Source organism: Anomaloglossus baeobatrachus, chromosome 6 (genome assembly GCF_048569485.1).
Source record: "Anomaloglossus baeobatrachus isolate aAnoBae1 chromosome 6, aAnoBae1.hap1, whole genome shotgun sequence".
NCBI classification, from domain to species: Eukaryota; Metazoa; Chordata; class Amphibia; order Anura; family Aromobatidae; genus Anomaloglossus; species Anomaloglossus baeobatrachus.
Window position 1 is genome coordinate 217622808 of NC_134358.1, and position 25239 is coordinate 217648046.

A 25239-nucleotide genomic window follows, 5' to 3' on the forward strand; every position below is an offset into this window, starting at 1 on the left:
ATCCGGCAGCGCTGTTGATATCGTAGTGTGTAAATCTTTTATGATACGATTAACGAGCGCAAAAGCGTCGTAATCGTATCATCGGTGTAGTCTCTGACATTTCTATAATGTAGCTGCAGCGACGGTATTGTTCCTCGTTCCCCTGCGGCAGCACACATCGCTGTAAGCCGCAGGAGCGAGGAACATCAGCTTACCTGCGTCACCGCGGCTCACACCGGCTATGCGGAAGGAGGTGGGCGGGATGTTTACGTCCTGCTCATCTCCGCCCCTCCGCTTCTATTGGCCACCTGCCGTGTGACGTTGCTGTGATGCCGCATGACCCGCCCCCTTAGGAAGGAGGCGGTTCGCCGGCCAGAGCACAGGTGAGTTCATGTGAAGCTGCCATAGTGATAATGTTCCCTGCGGCAGCAATCACAAGATATCGATGCTGCGACGGGGGCGGGGACTATCGTGCTTGACATCGCAAGCATCGGCTTGCAATGTCGTAGTGTGCAAAGGGCCCCATAGTGCTACTGCTGCTTTTTTACCCTCAAAACATCACTTTTGCATAGCCATACATTTCAAGCAGTGAGTCTATATAGGACAGGATTGGACTGCTCTATATGAGTCCTGATTTAAAGTCAGGGGTTTCATTTACTCCAATCTCACCCTGTTTACCTTTATTTGCAGGAATTGCCTTCCGTGACCAATAGAAAAATAATACCTAGGGTGTTCCCCCACTCTATATTTCTCTGTACACACTCCTTGCATCTTTTGGAAACTAGTTTCCCCCACTTCTTTGGAGGTAGGTGCTATACTACCACCTTTACTATTGTCGCCATTGTCCTACCTTGTACTAATACATTTATAGTAACTTACTGTATAAAGTTGCATATCATACGTCCAATGATTTGATAATGACATGGAAAAAGATTCTTCACTATGAATAAGAACTACCCAAAAAATGTATATATGTATCTATATGTAAAAAAACCCCTCTTCTCCTTTTTTCCCTCCTTTTTTCATGTATATTGATTTTGTTTTATTTGTACCCTTTTTCCAGTGTAATACGGCGTGAAGAAGGCCAGTGTTATGGCCGAAACGTCCCACCATATGTATTATTATCACTTTTATTGCCTTATAGCATTGAAAATATAAAAATATAAAAATAAAAAAACAAAAAAACCTTTTGAACTAAAACAATTTTGTTGGTCTTTATATACCTCGTTCTTTGAATAGAGAGTGCAGTGTCTATACTGTACATGATAGTCTGGACCTCGGTCCACTCACTAGCACCTCCCAAAAAAAAAAAACAAAAAAAAAACAAAAAAAAAAAAAAAACTTACCAATAACTGAGTGCACACCATATATTTCTAGTAAACACATTAATGCAGTGATTTTGTGAATGAGCGGTACACACCAAGCTCTCTGCACATACGGTAGATTGTCCTCTCAATCACTATTTCGATACGAGTCTGAAACAAAGATGTCATGACCCAGGTGGATGAAATGTGTGCTGGTCCGATTTATCTTTGGGGGTTGGATTGTGGTGTGACATGTTATTGATTATCTATACTCTGTAAAAACCTATCGGTATTAGTATTTCCTACATAAAATAATGATCTCAAACCAAGCTCAGAGTGGCCCACATGGGAACATTTGAATCCCCTTATGAGATACCCTTCCTCTTCTATGAACAGTAGTTGGCACAATACACTAGATTCACTATGTACAGACAAAAGCAGCATCTCATCATTCATGTAACAAACTACCCAGCTTATTATTACATAGAAGCATAGGTAATAAACATCTAGTTAAACAGTGGGCCCCCAAAGTCTATATTACTAGTGGGTCCCTGGCACCCCAGTCCGAAACTATCTCCAATAGAGATGAGGGACCTGTGGAAGTTCAGGTTCGGACGGTTTAGCTGGACTTTAGCTAAAGTTCAGTTCTGGACCCAGACTTGACCTTAACCCCAATGGAACTCGCTGATTGGGCACTTCGGCTCTCCGCCCAAATACAGCCAGCCATAAGCAGAACACTTCCGGGGGTGGGAGGCTTTTTTTTGGGAGGTGCACACAATATCCAATAACACTGTTCTTTCCCCCAATGCGAACCATTCAAACATTGCTGGGCCGAACACCGAGCGTACCTGAGCACAGCGATGCTTGCTTGAGTGGTTAGCATACGTAAAGCATCTGAACTTGAACATTTATTTTTTGTAAAGTCTGTGTTCAGTACGAACACCAAACTTTAAAGTTCAGGTACACTCATCTCTAGTCTTCATTCACTGGCTTTCCAGCAACTGGGCTGACCACTGACACATGGAATCCTTAAAATTTCAGAAAACTAGAAGTGTAAGCAGAATTGTGGATAATCAAGGCAGGATGTACAAGTGCATCTCAATAAATTAGAATATCATCAAAAAGTTAATTTATTTCAGTAATTCAATACAAAGGGAAACACATATATTATATTGAGTCATTACAAGCAGAGTGATCTATGTCAAGTGTTTATTTCTGTTACTGTTGATGGTTATGGCTTACAGCCAATGAAAACCCAAAAGTCATTATCTCAGAAAATTAGAATAATTACCATAAAACACCTGCAAAGGCTTCCTAAGCATTTAAAATGGTCCCTTAGTCTGGTTCAGTAGGTTACACAATCATGGGGGAGAATGCTGACTTGACAGATGTCCAGAAGGCAGTTATTGACACACACTACAAGGAGGGTAAGCCAGAGAAGGCCATTGTTAAAGAAGCTAGCTGTTCAGAGTGCTGTATCCAAGCATATTAATGTAAAGTTGAGTGTAAGGAAAAAGTGTGGTAGGAAAAGGTGCACAAGCAGATGAGATAACCGCAGCCTTGATAGGATTGTTAAAAAAGGCCATTCAAAAATTTGGGGGAGATTCACAAGGAGTGAGTCTGTGTGCATGCTCTCCCAGCACCCTCCCCCTATGCTTAAATAGATGTTACATCTGAAAATTCTACAAAACCGGTGAGTGCCTCTGTTTTCTACATTCCTTTGTAGATTCACATGGAGGGCACTGCTGCTGGAGTGAGTGCTTCAAGAGCCAACACACACAAATGTATCCAGGACATGGACTACAACTGTCACATTCCTTGTGTCAAGCCACTCATGACAAATAGACTATCTCAGAAGTGTCTTACCAGGACCAAGGAGAAAAAGAAGTGGACTGTTGCCCGGTGATGCATGGTGTTGTTTTCAGATGAAGGTAAATTTTGAATTTAATTTGGAAATCAAGGTCTCAGAGCCTGAAGGAAGAGTGGAGAGACCACAATCCAACCTGCTTGTGGTCTAGTGTGAAGTTTTCACAATCAGTGATAGTTTGGGGAGCCATGTCATCGGCTGGTGTAGGTCCACTGTGTTTTATCAAAACGAAAGTCAGTGCAGATGTCTACCAGCAAATTTTAGAGCACTTCATGCTTCCCTCTGCCATCAAGCTTTTTGGAGATGGAAATTTCATTTTCCAGCAGGACTTGGCACCGGTCCACACTGCCAAAAGTACCAATACCTGGTTTCATAACCACACTATCACTGTGCTTGATTGGCCAGCAAACTCACCTGACCTAAACCCCATAGAGAATCTATGGGGTATTGTCAAGAGGAAGATGAGAGATAACAGATCCAACAAAGCAGAAGAGCTGAAGACTGCTATTAAAGTAACCTGGGCTTCCATAACACCTCAGCAGTGCCACAGGCTGATCGCCTCCATGCCACACCGCATTGATGCAGTAATTCATGCAAAAGGAGCCCCGACCAAGTATTGAGGGCATTTACTGTACAGACTTTTCAGTAGACGCCAACATTTCTGAGTTTAAAATTCTTTTTTCAGTTGGTCTTATATAATATTCTAATTTTCTGAAATAATGACTTTTGGGTTTTCATTGGCTGTAAGCCATAATTATCAACATTAACAGAAATAAACACTTGATATAGATCCCTCTGTGTGTAATGACTCTATATAATATATGTTTCCCTTTTTGTATTGAATTACTGAAATGAATTAACTTTTTGATGATATTCTAATTTATTGAGATGTACGTGTATATATTTTCACGGGGTAGTTGGGCATGGATCAGAGCAGGCAGGTTATTATGGCTGAGGAAGCCATGATAACCTGCATAGAGTCACTGGCCATTTTATCAGAATATTTTGTGAGCATGCCCTTTAACTAGAGACGATGTGCACAAATACAGTACAGAGCACCCACAGCAGCCAGAGAAAAGTCATCTCTCCAGCGAGGATAATGTGGTCAAAGGGTGCACGGGCACGGTTCTGATTGGCCAGCATGGCGACGGGGCTGGCAAACTGGTACAAACGTATATAGATCATCCAGCAGCGTCATCTTTATCGGCAACATACAAGATATTCAAGGCATCTTATATGTTCAGAGACCACAGTATGAAACCCTTCTTCCAAGGGTACGAGGTCGAGGGTAGCCCTCCTTATTTTCCTTATTCTTGAATGAATTTCATTTTGACTCCACAGCAGGAAGAAACCCTCGGATGGTAAATGCTGCAGGCGACATATTATGGAGGAACAGCCCTCTGATTCCTGCTGTTGAGCATTTTCTATGAACTGTACACAACATTTTGTGCATGAACGTTGCTTCTCAAGAATGGCATTTACCTGATGCCAGCTGCTGCCATCATTATTTTCTGAATGTCGCCGTGAGGCCATGAGATTTTATTCTCTACACTCAAGAGCAAAAAATGCTGGATACAATGTTTTTATAATGCGCAGAATAATAGAAGTGTTAGTAAAATGCAGACACAGAGAAAGTCAAATCAAAGGCAAAGAGATGAGATGAGATAAAGTCAGTGAAAACCAGATCTGCCAGGAGGAAGTGGTGGGTGGAAAGCGAACATTTGTGTCCCTCCTCCCCCAGCATCCAGTCATAGCACTATTCATATAGGTTTAGTACTGATCATTCTGCTCCTTAGCAACTAGAAACTGGAAGCTGTGAACGCTAATAAGCCCAGAAATTAGGCAGGGAAATAAGGTTAGCATGGGAGTCAGTATTCCGCCAAACAAATGACAAGTGCCAGAGCGCATTTTCCACTATTGTATTACTAGGCGCTAGGAAGTCAGAGTCTGTCATAGACACAGAAATGAACCCCTCAGAGCTCCAAACCAACACAGACTGGCGTCATCCTCTCAATTTAATGAGTTTCCAGGGAAGCCATTTACACCAATAAAACCAGATATGTGTGTTGTGCTCGAAGCCTGCGGAGTACATGTACTCAGAATAATATATAAAATAAGGTGCAAATTGTATAAATACAATGCCAGGAAAATGCCATATAGCTGCCGGGGTTGAGAATCAGTTTAGGCCGGGGGTCTCAAAATCGGCTGAGTATAAGGGCCGCACATAGAAAAAAATATTATTTGGGGACCGCATTCTTTGCTGGACCCAGTGACATTTTTAGTGATCACATATTTTTTTCTATACACCTTTGGATCATGTTGTTTTGAACATTTTTTGCTCGTTTATTATAACAAATGTGCACTTTTTTTTATTTCAGTTGATATATAAAAAGAATTTTTTAATGGGGAAAATAAAATCATTCTTTATCTTGAATTTTTTTTTACATTTAATCCCCTTCTTATAAGTAATATAGTTTTTCAATTACCACCATATAGTAATTTTGGCCAATATTTTGTAGTAAAATTTCCATCCTGGTCCTCATCTTTTAGTAATGCCCCCATCCTGTGGTAATAATGTGCCCATATTGTCCCCTGTAGTAGTACTGTGCCCATATTGTCCCCTGTGGTAGTAATGTGCCCATATTGTCCCCTGTGGTAGTAATATGCCCATATTGTCCCCTGTGGTAGTCCTGTGCCCATATTGTCCCCTGTGGTAGTAATGTGCCCATATTGTCCCCTGTGGTAATAATGTGCCCATATTGTCCCATGTGGTAATAATGTGCCCATATTGTCCCCTATGGTAATGTGCCCATATCATCTCCAGTGGTAATTTACCCATATATCTTTGTAGTAATGTGCCCATATTGTCTCCTGTGGTAATGTGCCCATATTGTTTCTTTGTAGTAATGTCCCATATTGCCCCATTGTAGTAATGTCCCATATTGTCTCCTTGTAGTAATGTCCTATATTGTCCCCTTGTAGTAATGTCCCATATTGTCCCCTTGTAGTAATGTGCTCATATTGTCCCCTTGTAGTAATGTTCCATATTGTCTAACTGTAGTAATGTCCCATATTGCCCCCTTGTAGTATTGTGCCCATATTGCCCCCTTGTAGTAATGTCCCATATTATCCCCTTGTAGTAATGTCCCATATTGTCCCCTTGTAGTAATGTGCCCATATTGTCCCCTTGTAGTAATGTGCTCATATGGCCCCCTTGTAGTAATGTCTCTTATTGTCCCCTTGTGGTAATGTCCCATATTGTCCCCTTGTAGTAATGTGCTCATATTGTTCCCTTGTAGTAATGTTCCATATTGTCTAATTGTAGTAATGTCCCATATTGCCCCCTTGTAGTATTGTGCCCATATTGCTCCCTTGTAGTAATGTCCCATATTATCCCCTTGTAGTAATGTCCCATATTGTCCCCTTGTAGTAATGTGCCCATATTGTCCCCTTGTAGTAATGTGCTCATAATGCCCCCTTGTCGTAATGTTCCATATTGTCCCCTTGTGGTAATGTCCCATATTGCCCCCTTGTAGTAATGTTCTATATTGTCCCCTTGTAGCAATGTGCCCATATTGTCCCCTTGTAGTAATGTGCTCATATGGCCCCCTTGTAGTAATGTTCCATATTGTCCCTTTGTGGTAATGTCCCATATTGTTTCCTTGTAGTAATGTCCCATATTGCCCCCTAGTAGTAATGTTCTATATTGTCCCCTTGTAGCAATGTGCCCATATTGTCCCCTGGTAGTAATGTGCTCATATGTCCTTCTTGTAGTAATGTCTCATATTATCCCCTTGTGGTAATGTCTCATATTGTCCCCTTGTAATAATGTGCCCATATTGTCCTCTGTGGTAATTTGCCCATATTGTCCCCTGTAATAATGTGCCCATATTGCCCTCTGTGTATTAATGTCCCATATTGTCCCCTTGTAGTAATGTGCTCATATTGCCCCCTTATAATAATATCCCATAATGTCCAATTGTAGTAATGTGCCCATATTGCCACCGCGTAGTAATGTCCCAAATTTTCTCCTTGTAGTAATGTCCCATATTACACCCTTGTAGTAATGTCCCATATTGCCCCCTTGTAGTAATATCCCATATTGCATATTTGTAGCAATGTACCATATTGTCCTCTTGTAGTAATGTCTCATCCTGTAGTAATATCCCCTGTTATGACGTTGTTCACATACAAAAAAAAAACAGATTCTTCTCACCTCTCCTCTGTTCCCTCGGTGTCTTCCTGATCTGCTTCTGGCAGCCCGCAGGCACCTAGACCCCATGAGGGCCGTGACGATTGCTGTCTGGTACATGGGTCAGCCGCCATCAGCGCTTTCCTAATGGGGAATGATTTACAACATCCTTATTAATGGCAGCCACGCCAGCCAATCAGAATACACCCACGTTAGCTGCTGGCTTCTGATTGGCCGGCGGCAGCTGCATTAGTAAGGCTGTGTAGAGACGTGCTGCTCTGCGCGGTGCCGCAAGTTATATTCATCTGAAGGAAAGTGCTGACGGTGGCGGCCCCGTGTATGTACCGGGTGCAATCGTCACGGGGTTTAGGTGTCTGCGGGCCGCGTGTTTGAGACCTCTGGTTCAGACAATCAAGGTTGTTTGTTCACCTTTGGGGACGTTTTTTTTGGACTTAAATGCATATATTTAGGCTAAAAATAATTTTTGTAATTCGGTTTCATTATAAAATTTGCACATTTTGCCTTCTATAGCTTCGATATTGCTGGCTGCAAAAGGGGTTAACTGAAATCTGTCAGGGAGTTCATTCCGATGGTCCAGTCGGAGAGTTTATAATCTCTCCAAGCTATGTGCACACATTGAGTATTTGGTGAGGGTTTTTTTACCTCAGTATTTGCAGCCAAAACCAGAAGGGGAACAATCAGAGGAAAAGTATAGAAACACGAGCGCCACTTCTGTATTTATCACCCACTCCTGGCTTACAAATACTGAGGTAAAAAACTCACCAAATATTAAACATGTGAACGAAGCCTTACATGTCTGCTTTTGAGTCCCTTTTAGCTGATTTATCACCACAGACCATATCAAAGCTCATGTGTTAGGCCACATTCACACTTTGAGTATTTGTTTTTTTTACCTCAGGATTTGTAGCCAAAACCAGGAGTGGAACATTCAGAGGAAAAGTATAAGGGTGGGGGATGGGCTGGCACTGAGGAGGGGCGGGGCCAGCACGGAGGAGGGGAGGGAGGGATTTATCTCCGTCTTCTCCGTTGCCGGCTATTGCCATTCTTGCACTGCACTCGCGGTACACCGGTGTACCGCGAGTGCAGTGCGATGTTCTCTCGCCCCATAGACTTGAATGGGTGCGAGAGAAAGAGTCTCACATTACAGTCGCAGCATGCTGTGATTGTTTTCTCGGTCCGATTGGGGTTGAGAAAATAATCGCTCCTGGGTGCTGGCACATAGGCTAATATTGGTCCGAGTGGAATGCGATGTTTTATCGCATTCCATTTGGTCCGACTTTCATGCCGTGTGTCTTAGGCCTAATAGAAACACGGGCACCACTCCTGTATTTATTACCCACTCCTGAATTTTTCTTAGAAATACTAAGGTAAAAATCTCACCAAATACTCACCATATGCCTTTGGTCAAAGGAAATAAATTGTGTGTTGATTGTAAACAATGCCAAATTTTCAATGAAAACAAATTGCAAAAATTAATCTTATCATTAATTACATGTATTACAGCCCCATTCCAGCATTTTTTTCTATTGCACCGCTGGAGTGGTGCTTTAAATGCAAGCCCCCTGCCCCCTGTCTGATACTCACCTTCTGGTAGATTCATCCAGTGTTTCATGGGGGCGCCGGAGGTCAAATCTCAATGTATCTCTTTGAGAGCCTTGTTTTGACCCTCATAGTCTTATATTGGGAGCTTGTGATGTGACTTCTGCCTTTCGGCCATTTAGAAGTTATAGTCACAAGATGGTGCCATGGGACTTAGGGGTTCTTTGCACACTACGACATCGCAGCTGCGATGTCGGTGGGGTCAAATCGAAAGTGACGCACATCTGGCGTCGCTGTCGATATCGTAGTGTGTAAAGCGTTTTTGATACAATTAACGAGCGCAAAAGCGTCGTAATCGTATCATCGGTGTAGTGTCCGACATTTTGATAATTGCGCGGCAGCGACGATACGATGTTGTTCCTTGTTCCCCTGCGGCAGCACACATCGCTGTGTGAGAAGCCGCAGGAGCGAGGAACATCTACCTGCGTCACCACGGCTCACGCCGGCTATGCGGAAGGACGGAGGTGGGCGGGATGTTTACGTCCCGCTCATCTCCGCCCCTCCGCTTCTATTGGCCGCCTGCCGTGTGACGTCGCAGAGCAGGTGAGTGCATGTGAAGCTGCCGTAGAGATAATGTTCGCTATGGCAGTGATCACAAGAAATCGCTGCTGCGACGGGGGCGGGGACTAACGCGCTCGGCATCGCAAGCATCGGCTTGCGATGTCATAGTGTGCAAAGTACCCCTTAAGCTGCATCGGTAAACCGTGAAACCACTGGAAGGTAAGTATGTGACAGAGAGCTTAGATTTAGCACTGAAAAAAAGAAATATTGGAGTGGTGCTTTAAGAAAAAAAAAATGTTCCCAGAAGTGGTAAAGAGAATCTGTCACAGAGTTTTTGTCACCTAATCTGAGACAGTATAATGTAGGGACAGAGATCCTGATTCTAGCAATGTGTCACTTACTGGGCTGTGCAATGTAGTTTTGATAAAATCACTGTTTAATCAGCAGTAGATTATCAATAGAGGACTACTTGATTTGCTGCTGGGTAGTCCAGCATATTCATGAGCTCTGTATAACTGCTAGATCTGCAGCAAAGAAAACATTGATTTTATCAAAATACAGAAAACAGCTCAGTAAGTGGCACATCGCTGGAATCAGGGTCTCTGTCTCTACATTATGTATCTCTCAGATAGGGGAGCAAAAACCTGATGACAGATTCCCTTTAATTCCACTATTAAACTTCTGATTAATAGTTTGATCTTAGTTACTACATCAAGCCATTAATTAATCTAATGATTATCTAAGCTGCAGTCCTATGTAAAGCCACAGATAACATAACACCACTCAGCTCTGCTACGTCTGATAGTTAAAGGGGTGGTCCACCACACAGCTTAGTGGCCACATCGATGTAAAGCTCATAGAGAACGCTTTTCTCACATACCTAGTGTAATCAATTGTGCATCTAAGCGGCGCTATTGCGGTCCGCTCATCCCCATCACGTGAACCCCGGGCTCCATGACCGCTGAGATCCGGTGATGTCACATCAACTTCCAGTTGACTTAACAACACCGAGGATGCCCCAGTCTCTCTAAGTGCCTGGGTTGTGGGCAGCGTTTCACCACTCGTCAAAGCCCAGCATCTCGCGCACTCTCTCCTTCGCTGCTCTGCGACGCATGCAGGGGCGATGCTGGGCTGTGACGAGCGGTGAAACTCTGCACATAGCCCAGTCACTCAGGAAGTCTGGGGCCGGCCACAATGATGTGGAATCAACTGGAAGTTGATGTGACATCACTGGATCTCAGAGGTCATGGAGCCACGGGTTCACGTGATGGGGATGAGCGGACCGCAATAGCGCCTCTCAGAGGCAGAATTGACTACACAAGGTATTTCAGAAAAGCCTTCTTTATGAGCTTTACATCAGTGTGGCCACTATGCTGTGTAGTGGACCATCCCTTTAAGGGAACCTACAATGACTGCACAAGTTTTATATAAAATGCCCCATGTTATTATATATTAGGTTTTGGTGCACAGATCAGTCTTTTCTATAATCACCATTCTTTTTATATAACGCACCATGTGCTACTTTAAGGATATTTTAAAGAAGCTCATAAAGAAAATGTTTTGCAAAAGCTTTCAATATTTTCAACAGAAACATTTCCAGCAGCTTGTAATCTGCAGACTGGATATCTCATATACAGCACCTAATGATTGATCTCCATGTGCTCCTCCGGGGGTGCGGTGGGGGTGTTAAGGGGCTTTGTAATCAGAAAGAAAAGGTCTATGGATTTTGATGAATATTTGTCATAAAAATTAAAAAGAAAACAGTATGTATTTCTTTGGCTTCATACACTTTTTTTTTACTTTATCATTGAACACTTTCTCATATGGATGTAGCACAGTCGAGTTTGTCTGTTCGCATATAATGTACAGTATATATGTTTTGCATACAATTGCAGGTAAACCTACATGATAAGTTATAATACACAAGGAACATAATATGTACATCTGGGGCCTTGTAGCAGAACCTGAAGTGGAGATGTATTATACCATGCACAGTGATGTCACAGTGATAAATAAAAGTGGTGACATAGTACAGGGAGTATACACACAGCGATGTTATAGTAGTAAAATAAAGTGTACAGTGAAGTCACAGGAAGAGGAGTAATGCACACAGTGATGTCACAGTTGTACAATCATGTGCAGAGTGATGTCACATGAACAGGGTAATGCATACAGTAATGTCACAGTACAGGGGTAATACACACAGTGATGTCACAGGAACAGGGGGTAATGCACACAGTGATGTCACATGGACAGGGGTAATGCACATAGTGATGTAACAGTATTGTGATAATGTGCACAGTGATGTCTCAGTATATGGATCATGGAAGTCAATGCAGATGTATACTTCACATAATGATGTCAGAGTTCAAGGGTAAAGTACACAGTGACATCAAAGCAGAAGAAAAAGAAATAAAGATCCAGGCAAGCAACTAGGAGGCTCCACAGCAATCATGGACTGGGGTTCATTGAGTTTTTGTTGGGGCACCCCTTAGTTTAGGGTTATATTGGAGCTACTCTTTCTGTGGTACCCATATAGTACACATATGATCTTTTCTCAGTGGTGTAAAAGGTAAACTCAGCTCTGCTACATCTATAGGTGTGTATATATAAATGATTTCATGTTGGAGCTGCCTAAGGTTATCTGAGTGGTAACATACAGCCTAGTACTGTGGGATCCAAGAGTTCAGTGTGACACATGGGCGATCAGAGCCAGATGAAGGCAGATGACTGCTGCTCCCGGTGCAGATTCTATTATCTGGTGACCACATTACTATGTCCCAGCAATCATGTCCGATAAATGCAGGGGCCGGGCGGGTCCAGGAGGGGCACATCTGTGTGTGGGGGGCACACCTGTGTGTGGGGGGCACATCTGTGTGTGGGGGGCACATCTGTGTGTGGGGGGCACATCTGTGTGTGGGGGGGCACATCTGTGTGGGGGGGGCACATCTGTGTGTTGGGGGCACATCTGTGTGTGGGGGGCACATCTGTGTGTGGGGGCAATGTCCCTTCCCCTGTTTGTCCTTCATGGTGTCCTGTTGCTCCACAGCTCTCCATGGTGCTGAAATCAATTCTCCAGCTCCGAACACGTAATGATGACGCCAGAGCCCACCATCTGTGCATCCATCACTGCTCACACTGCCCTGTACCCTGCCCACCATATGCAACTTTCACTACAAGCTCTGTCTGCTGTGAGATATATATTATATATATGCGTGTGTGTATAGCCATATCTGCATCCATCCATGTATCTATCCTTCTATACAGACGTGTGTAGATTAAATGTATAGATGTATTAGTACAGATGAGACTAGCAGAAGCTCGCTGTGAGTGCCCATACAGCATAGCCTCCATGCTCCGGTTACCTTTCCCTGGACCTGCGGTGCCGGCTGAGCTGTTCTGCTAGCTGCAGACCTCTCCTGGTTCGGGTCCCATCCCTCTGAGCCTCTCCAGCCCCAGACACCACGTATTATCTCAGCTCCTTGTGCCTGCGCACTGAGGCACCGATGTGGAGGACAGTGCATTACACAGCACAGCACATCTACAAGGGGAGGGTCTGCTGATCACACACAGTACTGGCTAATAAAGTCCACCAGCTTATTGTTCACTGCTCATTCACATTGGACTAATTAATTGCAAGGCTTTTGATGTTGCTATAGAAACAGATGCCTAACCCAGTGCCCTCCTTTTGATGTCAGAGTAATAAGGACATTGTAGAATTCTCTATTGGTTATAAGTAGGTTAATGGTGGAAAATGCAATCTGTAAGTTTTATGCACTACTCCAATCTCTCCGGCTGCTGACCTCAATTCTTGTATCCTTCACTTTCAATTGGTCACTCACTAGATTTGTATTAAAGAGGTTTTCCTTTAAAAACAAATGACATATAAGATATAAAATAATACTTGGTAGAGACATAGGAGTACTTTGCACGCTGCGACATCGCTAGCCGATGCTAGCGATGCCGAGCGCGATAGTACCCACCCCCGTCGCAGATGCGATATCTTGTGATAGCTGCCGTAGCGAACATTATCGCTACGGCAGCTTCACACGCATTTACCTGCCCTGCAACGTCGCTCTGGCCGGCGACCCGCCTCCTTCCTAAGGGGGCGGGTCGTGCGGCATCACAGCGACGTCACACGGCAGGCGGCCAATAGAAGCGGAGGGAGAGAGATGAGCGGGACGTAAACATCCCGCCCACCTCCGTCCTTCTGCATTGCTGGTGGACGCAGGTAGGAGATGTTCCTCGCTCCTGCGGCTTCACACACAGAGATGTGTGCTGCCGCAGGAGCGAGGAACAACATCGTATCCCCTATTGGTGCGACATTATGAAAATGTCCGCCGCTACACAGATCATCGATTTACGACGCTTTTGCGATCATTTATCGGCGCATCTAGGCTTTACACGTTGCGACGTCGTTACCGGCGCCGGATGTTCGTCACTCTCAATTTGACCCCGACGATATCGCAGAAGCGATGTCGTAACGTGCAAAGTACCGCATACAGGGATACTCTTAAGTTTGGCAGTTATCCCCTATCAGGGTGAAGATAACTACCTTTTTGCAGGGGGTCCAACTATTGGGAACCCCATTAATTTAGAGAACCAAATCTCAATATAGTGAAGGTTGATAATAATAATAATAATAATAATAGTAATAATAGTAATAATAATAATATTTTTTATCTCTATAGCAAAAACATATTCTACTTCATTTTACAATTCACATTATTAAAGAGCTATTCTCAAGTTTGGAGGTTATCCCCTATCCATCGGATCGAGCAATGGTCCCCATCCTTTCTGACATTGAGAGCTACGTTCAGCTTATAGAGAGAGTCCCAAGCCACATTTATCTCTGAGAGAAGATCGCGAGCTACATCCAGCTCCAGCCCCCCAACGGTGGTGACACCCAGAGAACCCATTAATAGTTCAATGACAGTCAAAGCATCCCCAGAAATCACACCTAGTCAGTATATCTAAGATCCAGGGGTTCTCACAATACTCCCATTCAATTCTACTCTTCTGTGTGGGATACTCTCAAAATTCACCATCTGGAGATCTGATCTTCAGAGGTGTTTGCTAGACTTGGTGCTAATGAAGTAAGCTGGTCGCCGGCCATCAGCCACACATCACGGGCCCGCGAGCTACAGGTTTGGGACTTCTGGAATATAGGATAACTTCCCAACCTTTGGGGGTACAATCGCTGAGTATTCTACCGAACTATAGAATTGGGGCTCTGAAAAATCCAGTGTGACCGAGTGGTGATTGATCATGCGCACTGCCACTCCATTCATTCTTGTAGGAATGTTGAAGACCAGCCGAGCACTTTGCTCAGCTATCTCTGGTGGTCCTATTAAAAACAAATAGAACAGAAATGTGCATTATTGACCACCACTACATTCATAAAGGACTCTTAAGACAGAGGCGTATCTAGGGGGTGCTGGCGGGGCATGTGCCCCGGGCGCAGCTGTCAGAGGGGTGCTGACAGGCTTCCTGATGCAGCGGCTCTGAGAGTCTTCCCCGCAGCTGTGTTTTCCGCCCTCTGTAGTGGAAGCCGCTACTCTCTGAGTCCAGCAGTCAAGCTGACAGCAGAGTCAGAGAAAGTGTGGAGCGCGGCTCCCTGTGATCAACTGCATTGCCGGCGGTAGCTTTGTGCGATCTGTGCAGTGGCACAGGGAGTCGGCCGGCAGACAGCACTGGGGGGAGAACTTCCCCCCCCTGCACGATCTCCTATCAGATTGCAGTTGGAAACAGTGAGATGGGGAGGGGCTTGCACGGCACTTTTGGAGGCTGCATAGTGCCATGTGCTCAGTCTCTCACCCTCCCGTCCTGTGCACTCAGGCCTGTGTGCACCGCAGAGGAGACAGGAGAGAAGAAGAAACCAGCGCTGATTGGCCACACATTACCCAGTCAGTGTTGTATACGGGGCGTGTGTGTGCTGTATACTGGGCGTGTGTGCTGTATATGGGGCGTGTGTGTGCTGTATACGGGGCCTGTGTGTGCTGTATATGTCGCGGGCGGAGGAGGGGACGCTGCGCTCTCCCACTGCTCGGGTCCGGCTGCCGCAGCTGCTGCGGCCTGCTGCTGCTCGGTGGCTCGAGCGATGGGCCGGATCCCGGGGACTCGAGCGTCGCTCCTCGCCCGTGAGTGAAAGGGGATTGGGTTGTGGGATAGTTTATTGTCCGTGACGCCACCCACGGCTGTGGTGATTGAGTGGACACCACCGCTGCTCTGTTTGGGAAGCCCGGGAGTGCTGGTACAGAGCAGCCAGTTGTTGATTTGCCCCTCCGTGGGTAGGGGTTTTGGTGCTTCCGGGGCCCAGTGATGGTGCTGGTATGGTGGACAGGTGGGTATGGGGCCTGTGGAGGTGCAGGGGCAGCGCTGTGCCGCACGACACGGAGGTACTCACTCAGCCAGTAAACACGACACAGTTCTCGGTAAACAAACGGCTGGTTGGACGGGTCCCTCGGACGGCTTACGGTGCTGCGGTTCCCTGCAGTTAGCGGTGACGGTCTCTTCCCTGCACTTATGTAAAGTCCTTTTGGTAGCGATGGGTTCCCACCGGTTACCCACTCCTCGGCTTCAATCTGGGCCGAAGGAGCCCTACTTTGCCCGCAGGCGCTGGCTCTGGGAAACTGGTGCCCTGGCGGTAGCGGTGTCTCCCCTTCACGGTCGGGCTGTTGCCTTCAATCAGGACTTGGTTGTTAGGAGACAGAGGTCCCCTTCATTGACGGATTTAGCAAATTATGGCGACTCCTAGCCTTGCCGGGATCCGAAAGGCCCCTGCCCTGGTGCTGACTGTTCTTTGTATACTGCTCCGGTACCGCCGGGTCACCACCCGTCCGCGGTCCTTCCAGCAACCTCCAAGCAGTCCCCCTGCAGACTATCACCGCCGTCTGCTGACCTTGCTGTCACAGTCCGGGGCACACACCCGGACCAACTTCAGGCTTTCTTAACAGTTTCTTTACTGTCGCCACTCTTACTGTCCTCCTTTACCACTTCACTGTTTACTCCTTCACTTCCCTAGCTGGACTCTGTTCTGCCTGGTTCTCCCGCCTCCAGGGCTGTGAACTCCTCGGTGGGCAGAGCCAACCACCTGGCCCACCCCCTGGTGTGGACATCAGCCCCTGGAAGAAGGCAACAAGGATTTTGGGTTAGCCTTGGTGTACCTGCAGGGAATGTGGGGTGCAAGTGATGTTGTGACCTGTGACCCCTGGCTTGCCCAGGGCGTCACATTCCCCCTTAGCAAAACGCAGACTGTCCTCGGGCTGCCCGTCCAACACCGGTTTTATTTTCCTTTTGTTTTTCTGAAAAATAGAAAAAACGGTAACATATATACAATTTATGACATCATCCCACATTGGGAGGTTCAGTTCTTAAACGTTGCAAACATTAACACGGTTAACGGTTACGGTCTCCGCTCTCTCCCACCCAAGTAACCTGGCACTGATGCTGCCCCTAAAGCCCAGGCAGCACCCCTTGACCCCAGTCCAGCACAAGTTACCCGAGCGGGATCTGTCCTTCTCCTCCAGAGGGTAGTCACCGGTTCCTGTGGTGGCTGGGCCCCAGCCTGCTCTGCTGTGGGCCCTCCCTCCAACCTGCCTCTCCGGAGGCGGTAAATGCGGAAACGGTAACGGTAACACAACTTATTTACAAGCCACTAGCGTCTGTGGTTGCCCTGCAAGTTCACGGGCTTGTCCATGAGCAGTTCCTCATGCAAACACTTTTCAAACGGTCCCCACTGTCAGGTTTCCAGGTTTTCCAGTTCTCTTTTTGAATGAGCTTGCCCTCGGTTAACATGGAGTTTACTGTTCTGTTGCCCTACTTCCTGTCCAGCTGCTTAAAAGGCCGCCTCTATGCCTAGTCCAGTGCCTGAGTATACTGCTTGCTGTGTGCTCCTGCTTTGCTGCTGCTAATCCTGATTGCCTTTGGATCCTCCTAAAGACTACCGACCGACCGACTCTGGACCTTACCCGATTTCTCTAAGCTGTGCCCGGATTTCCGTCTGCCATCTTCGGTCAGCACTCTGCCCGGTTCTCTCTGGTTCGTAACCACTCTGGACAATCATTCCGTACGGACACTCCTGGACTTTTACCGCTTGCCCCTTGTATCCCGGCTGCGGCGCATTTAGGCCTTCCGGGGTGATTGCCGGACAGTCCCTGTATAGGGGTTCGCTCTGGTGGTCTCCCTGGGGGAGTCCGGTGCGTGGCCCCGGGAATTCCCTTCGCTCCGTTTCGGAAAGGTATTTTGTGTATTTGTACTGCTGTGTTTTCCGTTGTGTATCTACCGTGGTTACATATTATAAAACATCTTGTACCAGGAACTCGTCTCTGATTGTCATTGCCCTACGCTATCGAAATCCTCAGAACATATATAAGTATTACACCCACGGGGACAACAGTGCCGGCAACGGCCGGTTTCCAAATCACAGAAGAATCAGGTGACTTTTCGGTAATCATTTTGCTTATCATCATTTTTCAAAATTTTTTTTTTCAAACAACACACTGGTGGTCCCAACGGGGACGGTGCAACGGTGCTCCGCTGCCATTACTCATGCTCTTCGGCATCACTTGAGGGAGGGGGCGCGGCGCTCACACGGGACTCCTGGCTGCCCCTTAGCTTAGCGTCCAGCGCGAACCACCCCCTCTCCCCACAGTGCCGGGTGTACTGCACGATGTCGCCCGGCATCAGGTTACGACCGGGATGCTCCTCAGGCAGGTGGGCATTCACATCCCGCCGGGCTATAAACACCTCGGCCTCCAGGCCCGGTCCATATATAAACCCATAGCCCCGGCGGACATCAAACTGCCTCACCTGCCCTTCGTACAGCGGCCCCCGGACACGGAACGTTGCCTGATGGAGACTCTCTTTTTCCCGGATTGCACGGGCCACCAGTTCCGCTTTCTTCCTCTCCCTCTCACCGATCTCCAGGCCCAACAGTACCGGCTCCCTGTCCCAGTACGGCGCTGCTGCGAGCTCCGGCGCACGGGTCAGGCCCCGCAAGACCTGTTTGACATTGCCCACTGCTGGTACTCTGGGCGACAGGTCCCGCGGTGACGTGGCCTTAGACGCTGCCTTGCATCGGCAACCCGGCGCAACCTCAGCCGAGGTGTGGGGGATGGGCACAGGGGCTTTCCACAGTTGGGTCTTCGGCACGGAACGGGTCATCGGCTCCGGCTCGGGGACTTTCTCGGGAGACGCCTCCGGTTCGGTTTTCGGGGCTTTCCAGGGCAACACCTCCGGTCGACTACGGGCTCCGGCTACAGGTCGGCCCGCCTGGGCGGGCATGCTGGGTATCGCTACCAGTTGCGGTGGTAGCGGGCCTAATGGCGGGGTCACGGCTTCCGAGACGGGTGGCGAGGGAGGCAGCGGGGGGAGAGGGCTTGGACCGGGTCCCGCAGCCGCGATGACCGGCCCTTCGAGGGCATCGGGGCGTGGGTCACTCACCCTCCCTTCCTCCGCTTCCTCCTCGCGTCTCCGCACGGTCGCTATGACGTCCGCCATGTCGGTCTCCCACTCCTCCATGAGGAGCTGCATCTTGACCTGCAGCCGTTGGTAGAGCTGCGCGGTCCGGATCTCCACCCACGCCGCGGTTCCAGGCGCGGGGGCTACGGTGCTGCAGGATGGCATGAACATGTTGCTGGCGGCCTCTCCCAGGAACAAGATGGCTGCAGGGTCCTGGCGTCCCTGCTTTTATAGCCGCGGCTACATGCGGCCAGCCGCCATTCCGTCTCCCTTTAGCCTCTTTTCCGGCCCCCCCTCTATCGGGGTGGGGTTTTTGGCCTTCCCACCTCTGCTACTCGAGAAGACGCTCGAGCGGGAACTTTTCGCGCCAAAGATGGCGACTTCTGAAATTTTGCGGCCGGATACCTCCGGCGGTCACAAGGCGCACCTCTACCCAACGGCAGAGCGGTAAGATCCTGTTCGTGACGCCAAGTTATCGCGGGCGGAGGAGGGGACGCCGCGCTCTCCCACTGCTCGGGTCCGGCTGCCGCGGCTGCTGCGGCCTGCTGCTGCTCGGTGGCTCGAGCGATGGGCCGGATCCCGGGGACTCGAGCGGCGCTCCTCGCCCGTGAGTGAAAGGGGATTGGGTTGTGGGATAGTTTATTGTCCGTGACGCCACCCACGGCTGTGGTGATTGAGTGGACACCACCGCTGCTCTGTTTGGGAAGCCCGGGAGTGCTGGTACGGAGCAGCCAGTTGTTGATTTGCCCCTCCGTGGGTAGGGGTTTTGGTGCTCCCGGGGCCCAGTGATGGTGCTGGTATGGTGGACAGGCGGGTATGGGGCCTGTGGAGGTGCAGGGGCGCAGGGGCAGCGCTGTGCCGCACGACACGGAGGTACTCACTCAGCCAGTAAACACGACACAGTTCTCGGTAAACAAACGGCTGGTTGGACGGGTCCCTCGGACGGCTTACGGTGCTGCGGTTCCCTGCAGTTAGCGGTGACGGTCTCTTCCCTGCACTTATGTAAAGTCCTTTTGGTAGCGATGGGTTCCCACCGGTTACCCACTCCTCGGCTTCAATCTGGGCCGAAGGAGCCCTACTTTGCCCGCAGGCGCTGGCCCTGGGAAACTGGTGCCTTGGCGGTGGCGGTGTCTCCCCTTCACGGTCGGGCTGTTGCCTTCAATCGGGACTTGGTTGTTAGGAGACAGAGGTCCCCTTCACTGACGGATTTAGCAAGTTATGGCGACTCCTAGCCTTGCCGGGATCCGAAAGGCCCCTGCCCTGGTGCTGACTGTTCTTCGTATACTGCTCCGGTACCGCCGGGTCACCACCCGTCCGCGGTCCTTCCAGCAACCTCCAAGCAGTCCCCCTGCAGACTATCACCGCCGTCTGCTGACCTTGCTGTCACAGTCCGGGGCACACACCCGGACCAACTTCAGGCTTTCTTAACTGTTTCTTTACTGTCGCCACTCTTACTGTCCTCCTTTACCACTTCACTGTTTACTCCTTCACTTCCCTAGCTGGACTCTGTTCTGCCTGGTTCTCCCGCCTCCAGGGCTGTGAACTCCTCGGTGGGCGGAGCCAACCACCTGGCCCACCCCCTGGTGTGGACATCAACCCCTGGAGGAAGGCAACAAGGATTTTGGGTTAGCCTTGGTGTACCTGCAGGGAATGTGGGGTGCGTGTGATGTTGTGACCTGTGACCCCTGGCTTGCCCAGGGCGTCACATATATGGCACACGTGTGTGTGCTGTATACGGGGCGTGTGTGTGCTGTATATGGGGCGTGTGTGCTGTATACGGGGCGTGTGTGTGCTGTATATGGGGCGTGTGTGCTGTATACGGGGCGTGTGTGCTGTATACGGGGCGTGTGTGTTTTGTATACGGGGCGTGTGTGTGCTGTATACGGCGCGTGTGTGTGCTGTGTATGGGGCGTATGTGTGCTGTATACAGCGGGTGTGTGTGTGCTGTATACGGGACGTGTGTGCTTTATACGGGGCGTGTGTGTGCTGTATACAGGGCGTGTGTGTGCTGTATACGGGGTGTATGTGTGCTGTATACGGCGCGCATGTGTGTGCTGTATGCGGCGCATGTGTGTGCCGTATACGGCGCGTGTGTGTGCCATATACGGGGCGTGTGTGTGCTGTATATGGGGCGTGTGTGTGCTGTATACGGGGCGTGTGTGTGCTGTATACGGGGCGTGTGTGTGCTGTATACGGGGTGTGTGTGTGCTGTATACGGGGTGTATGTGTGCTGTATACGGGGCGTGTGTGTGCTGTATATGGGGTGTTTATGTGCTGTATACGGGGTGTATGTGTGCTGTATATGGGGGCGTGTGTGTTCTGTATACGGGGCGTGTGTGCTATATATGGGGTGTGTGTGCTGTATACAGGGTGTGTGAATGCTGTATACCAGGTGTGAGTGCTGTGTACAGCATGTGAGTGCTGTATACGGCATGTGTGACTGCTGTGTATGTGGTGTGAGTGCTGTATACAGTATATCCTGTGCATGTGTGGTGCCCTGGACAAGCCAGGACATCACAGGTACTACACCAACACACCCCACACCCCGTCAGGCACACCAAAGCCAAACACAAATCCTTGTTGCCTCCCTCCAGGGGCTGATGTTCACACCAGGGGGTGGGCCAGGCGGTTGGTCCCGCCCACCGAGGAGTTCACAGTCCTGGAGGCGGGAAAAGGAGAGCAGATTAGTTTGGAAGTGGAGAAGTGAGGTGGTAAAAGAGCAGTCTGAAGTTGGTCCGGGTGTGTGGCCCGGACGGAACAGCAAGGTTGGCAGACGGTGGTGACCGTCTGCAGGAGAGGCCTATTGGAGCTAGCCGTAAGGACCGTGGACAGGCGGTGGCCCGGTGGTACCGGACTGGTACGCAAAGAGAAGCCAGCACCAACCGGCAGGGCTTACAGACCCCGACAAGGCTAGGAGTCGCCGCTGAAATTGTCAAATCCGTTAGCGAAGGGAACCTCCGGGGTTTCCCAGCAGCCAAGTCCCGATTGAAGGCAACAGTCCAACCGTTAGAGAGAAACACAGTCACCGCCAAGGCTACAGTTCCCAGGGCCAGAGCCTGCGGGCAAAAGGGGCTCCTTCAGCACATTTCCAAGCTGGGGAGCGGGTTACCGGTGGGAACCCATTGGAACCGTCTACACTACACAGGTGCAGGGAAAGGCAGTCACCATCAACCTGCCGGGAGGAGAAACACCGCAGCCGTCTGTGGGACCCGTCCATCCAGCCGTTTGTTTTACCGGAGACTTTGTGTTCATGATTGACTGAGTGAGTACCACCGTGCCGTGCGGCACAGCGCTGCCCCGCGACCCTGCACCTCACCAGGCCCCGTAACCCGCCTGCCATCCATCCCTACCCCTCACCGGGCCCCGGGACAACCAAACCCCCTACCCACGGAGGGGAGAACCAACATCCAAGCTGCTCCCCGTCATCGCTCCCGGGATCCCCGTCCAGAGCAGCGGTGGTGTCACAACCTCACCACAACCGTGGGTGGCATCACGGACAATATCCCTAAACCACAAACATTTCCCCTTTTCACTCACGGGCGAGGAACGCCGCTCGAGTCCCCGGGATCCGGCCCACTGCTCGAGCCACCACCGAGCAGCAGCAGCCGGACCCGAGCAGTGGGAGAGCGCAGCATCCCCTCCTCCGCCCACGACACATGTGTACTATATATGGCCAATATGTCTCGTGTGCAGTATACAATATGACCAGTGTGTCAAGACTGTGTGCAGTATACACCCATTGTGTGAGTACAATGTGCGGTTTACAACCAGTGTGTCGGAGCTGTGTTTTGTATACTGCCAGTGTCAAAAAAAACAAACCAAAACTCCGGCACACTAAAATAGAAATTGTGAAAGAGTCCAATATGGTGCTTCAAAAGCACCATAGCACCAAAGCTGAGCCAGGTTTATTCTACTAAATGTTTACTGCCAATGGCCAGTGTGTCAGAGCTGTGTGCAGTATATGGCCAATGTGTCATGGCTGTGTGCAGTATATGGCCAGTGTGTCATGGCTGTTTGCGTTATATGATCAGTGTGTCATGGCTGTGTGTGGTATATGGCCAGTGTGTCATGGCTGTGTGCAGTATATGGCCAGTGTGTCATGGCTGTGTGCAGTATATGGCCAGTGTGTCAGAGCTGTGTGTAGTATATGGCCAGTGTGTCAGAGATGTGTGTGGTATATGGTCAGTGTGTCATGGCTTTGTGTGGTATATGGCCAGTGTGTCTGATCGGCCGGGGTCCGGCACCTGGCAACCTCGCCAATTGGCTGACAGGGAAGCTGTCAGGTGCAATATGCACCCAGGACTACGAGCAGTTCTGGGTGCAGATTGCTAATCGGTGCCTAACTGTCCCTGTATACACTAGCATAGATAAAGGGATGTTTATAAAAAGTATTTCTACAGAATTTTTATCGTATGTTAATGAGCAATATACACCCAGAACTGCTCATGGTCTTGGGTGCATATTGCACCTGACATGTTCCCTTTAAATATCGACGACAGCGGTGGACGGCCAGAGTGCTCAATTCCAGATCTGCTCTGTCTTCTGATAGTGGCAGCAGCCAGGTACTGTACATCTGTTCCCATGCTAATCAATGAGGCAGATGTGCAGTACCCGACATACTTGTGCTCATATGACCGTCCACTCTTGCCACTGGTATGGGAGAATCCTAAAAGTGTACAGAGCATGCGTTTTGAGAATTCAGAAGACTGCAGTCACCTACAGTCACTATAGACTTTCATCATAAAAATTAAAATTAAGCAGTGTAGCCCAATGATAACAGCGTATAATATACTCACTGTCAGGATTCAGGTCCTCTCGCTATTTCCTGCTGTCATCACATCATCTCCTCATCAGCTCCTCTCATATGCAAGTCTCATATTTAGTCATGTGACAATTAGCTTCTTTTTCTACTTCTGTTTTTCAGTGAAGATTGACAGAGTTAGGGTATGTGGCCACGATCAGGACTCGCTGTCTTCAGAATGCAATGCGTTCTGACTGGCGGGGCCGCGTGTCTTCTCTGCAGGAGAATGCAGGAGACCGCAGAGTTCAGTGCGCTGCGATCTCCTGTTTGTGTTCTCCCTACGGATGACGCATGTGAATACGCAGCAAACAGTTGACATGCTGTGGTCTGGAAAGCTGCACCGCAGGTCAGTGTTTGCTGCGGAAAAAACAAGCACAGTTGGCACGAGGTTTCTAGAAATCCCATCAACTGTGCGTGTACTGTACAATTCAGCATTTTGGATGCAGCTGATGTATGCTGTGTCCAAAACACTGCAAACACTGATCGTGGGCACGCACAGTTATGAAGAGCAGCTGATCGGTAAATGACCAAGTGTGCAAATCATATATGAATTACTAGTCACATGACGACTACGCAAACTGCGGGGCGGGGGGTGGGCACCAGACTGGATTCTTGCCCCGGGTGCCAGAAAGCCTAGATACACCTCTGCTTAAGAGCCCCATTTCTAAAGATCAGTAGGGGTCCTAGCAATCGTACCTGAATAGGTTGATCTGTAGAATGAATTAGCTGCAGCCACTGCACAGCAAAGTTACTGTTCACCTGCTGTGAAGTGAAATAAAATATATTCCCGTTAGAGATGAATGGATGTTTAGAAATTTGTATTCACCAAATTTTCAGCAAAAATCAATTTGTGGCTATTAAATTTGTGCGAATTTCAACACCGGAAAGCATATAATTGCTTGTAAAATACATGTCCGGGAGAGGAGAGAAAGAACCCTACTGAGCATAGGAGCTTATGTGACGCTATGGACTAGCCAGGTAGTCACATACATAACAACATACACACCCCCCACCCTAGACAGTAACAACAGTCAATCAAAAACCCTTGTTGCCTCCCTCCAGGGTCTGATGTCCACACCAGGTGGGGCGGAGCCAGGCGGTTGGCCCCACCCACCGAGGAGTTCACAGGCCTGGAGGCGGGAAAAGTGTCAGATCAGTTTTGGAGGTGAAAGTGAGAGGAGTAAACACTTCAGGTGTCTGGGTAGGAGCCCAGACACTGACAGCAAGGTTGGCAGACGGTGGTGGCCGTCTGCAGGAGTTCATGGAACTCTGCAGAGCCGTAACGACCGGGGTCGGGCGTCGGCCTGCCGGTACCGGACCGGGGAACGGAGTGAAGCTAAGCACACAGGCATGGCCATCGGACCCCGACCAGGCTTGGAGCTGCCGTCAATAGTCATATCCGAATGTGACAGGAACCCCAGGGGTTTCCTAACAACCAAGTCCCGATTGAAGGCAACAGTCCACCCAGAGAGGATATACAGCCACCGCTACAGGCTAGAGATCCAAGGGCCAG

The 25239-nt window shown here is 48.9% G+C and overlaps 1 protein-coding gene across 2 annotated transcripts in view; it reads right to left on the reverse strand.

Moving 5' to 3' along the window:
* The window catches only part of NRSN1 (neurensin 1), a 60434-nt gene that overhangs the window by 33566 nt on the left and 1629 nt on the right, over positions 1-25239 (reverse strand). Inside the window, exon 1 of one of the 2 annotated variants that reach the window (XM_075314696.1) lies at positions 12829-12913. The exons of the other annotated variant lie outside the window; for it this stretch is intronic. The gene's annotated coding sequence lies outside the window, so the exon portion shown is untranslated. Of the gene's footprint in view, positions 1-12828; positions 12914-25239 lie in introns of those variants that run through there. 2 annotated transcript variants of the gene reach the window in all.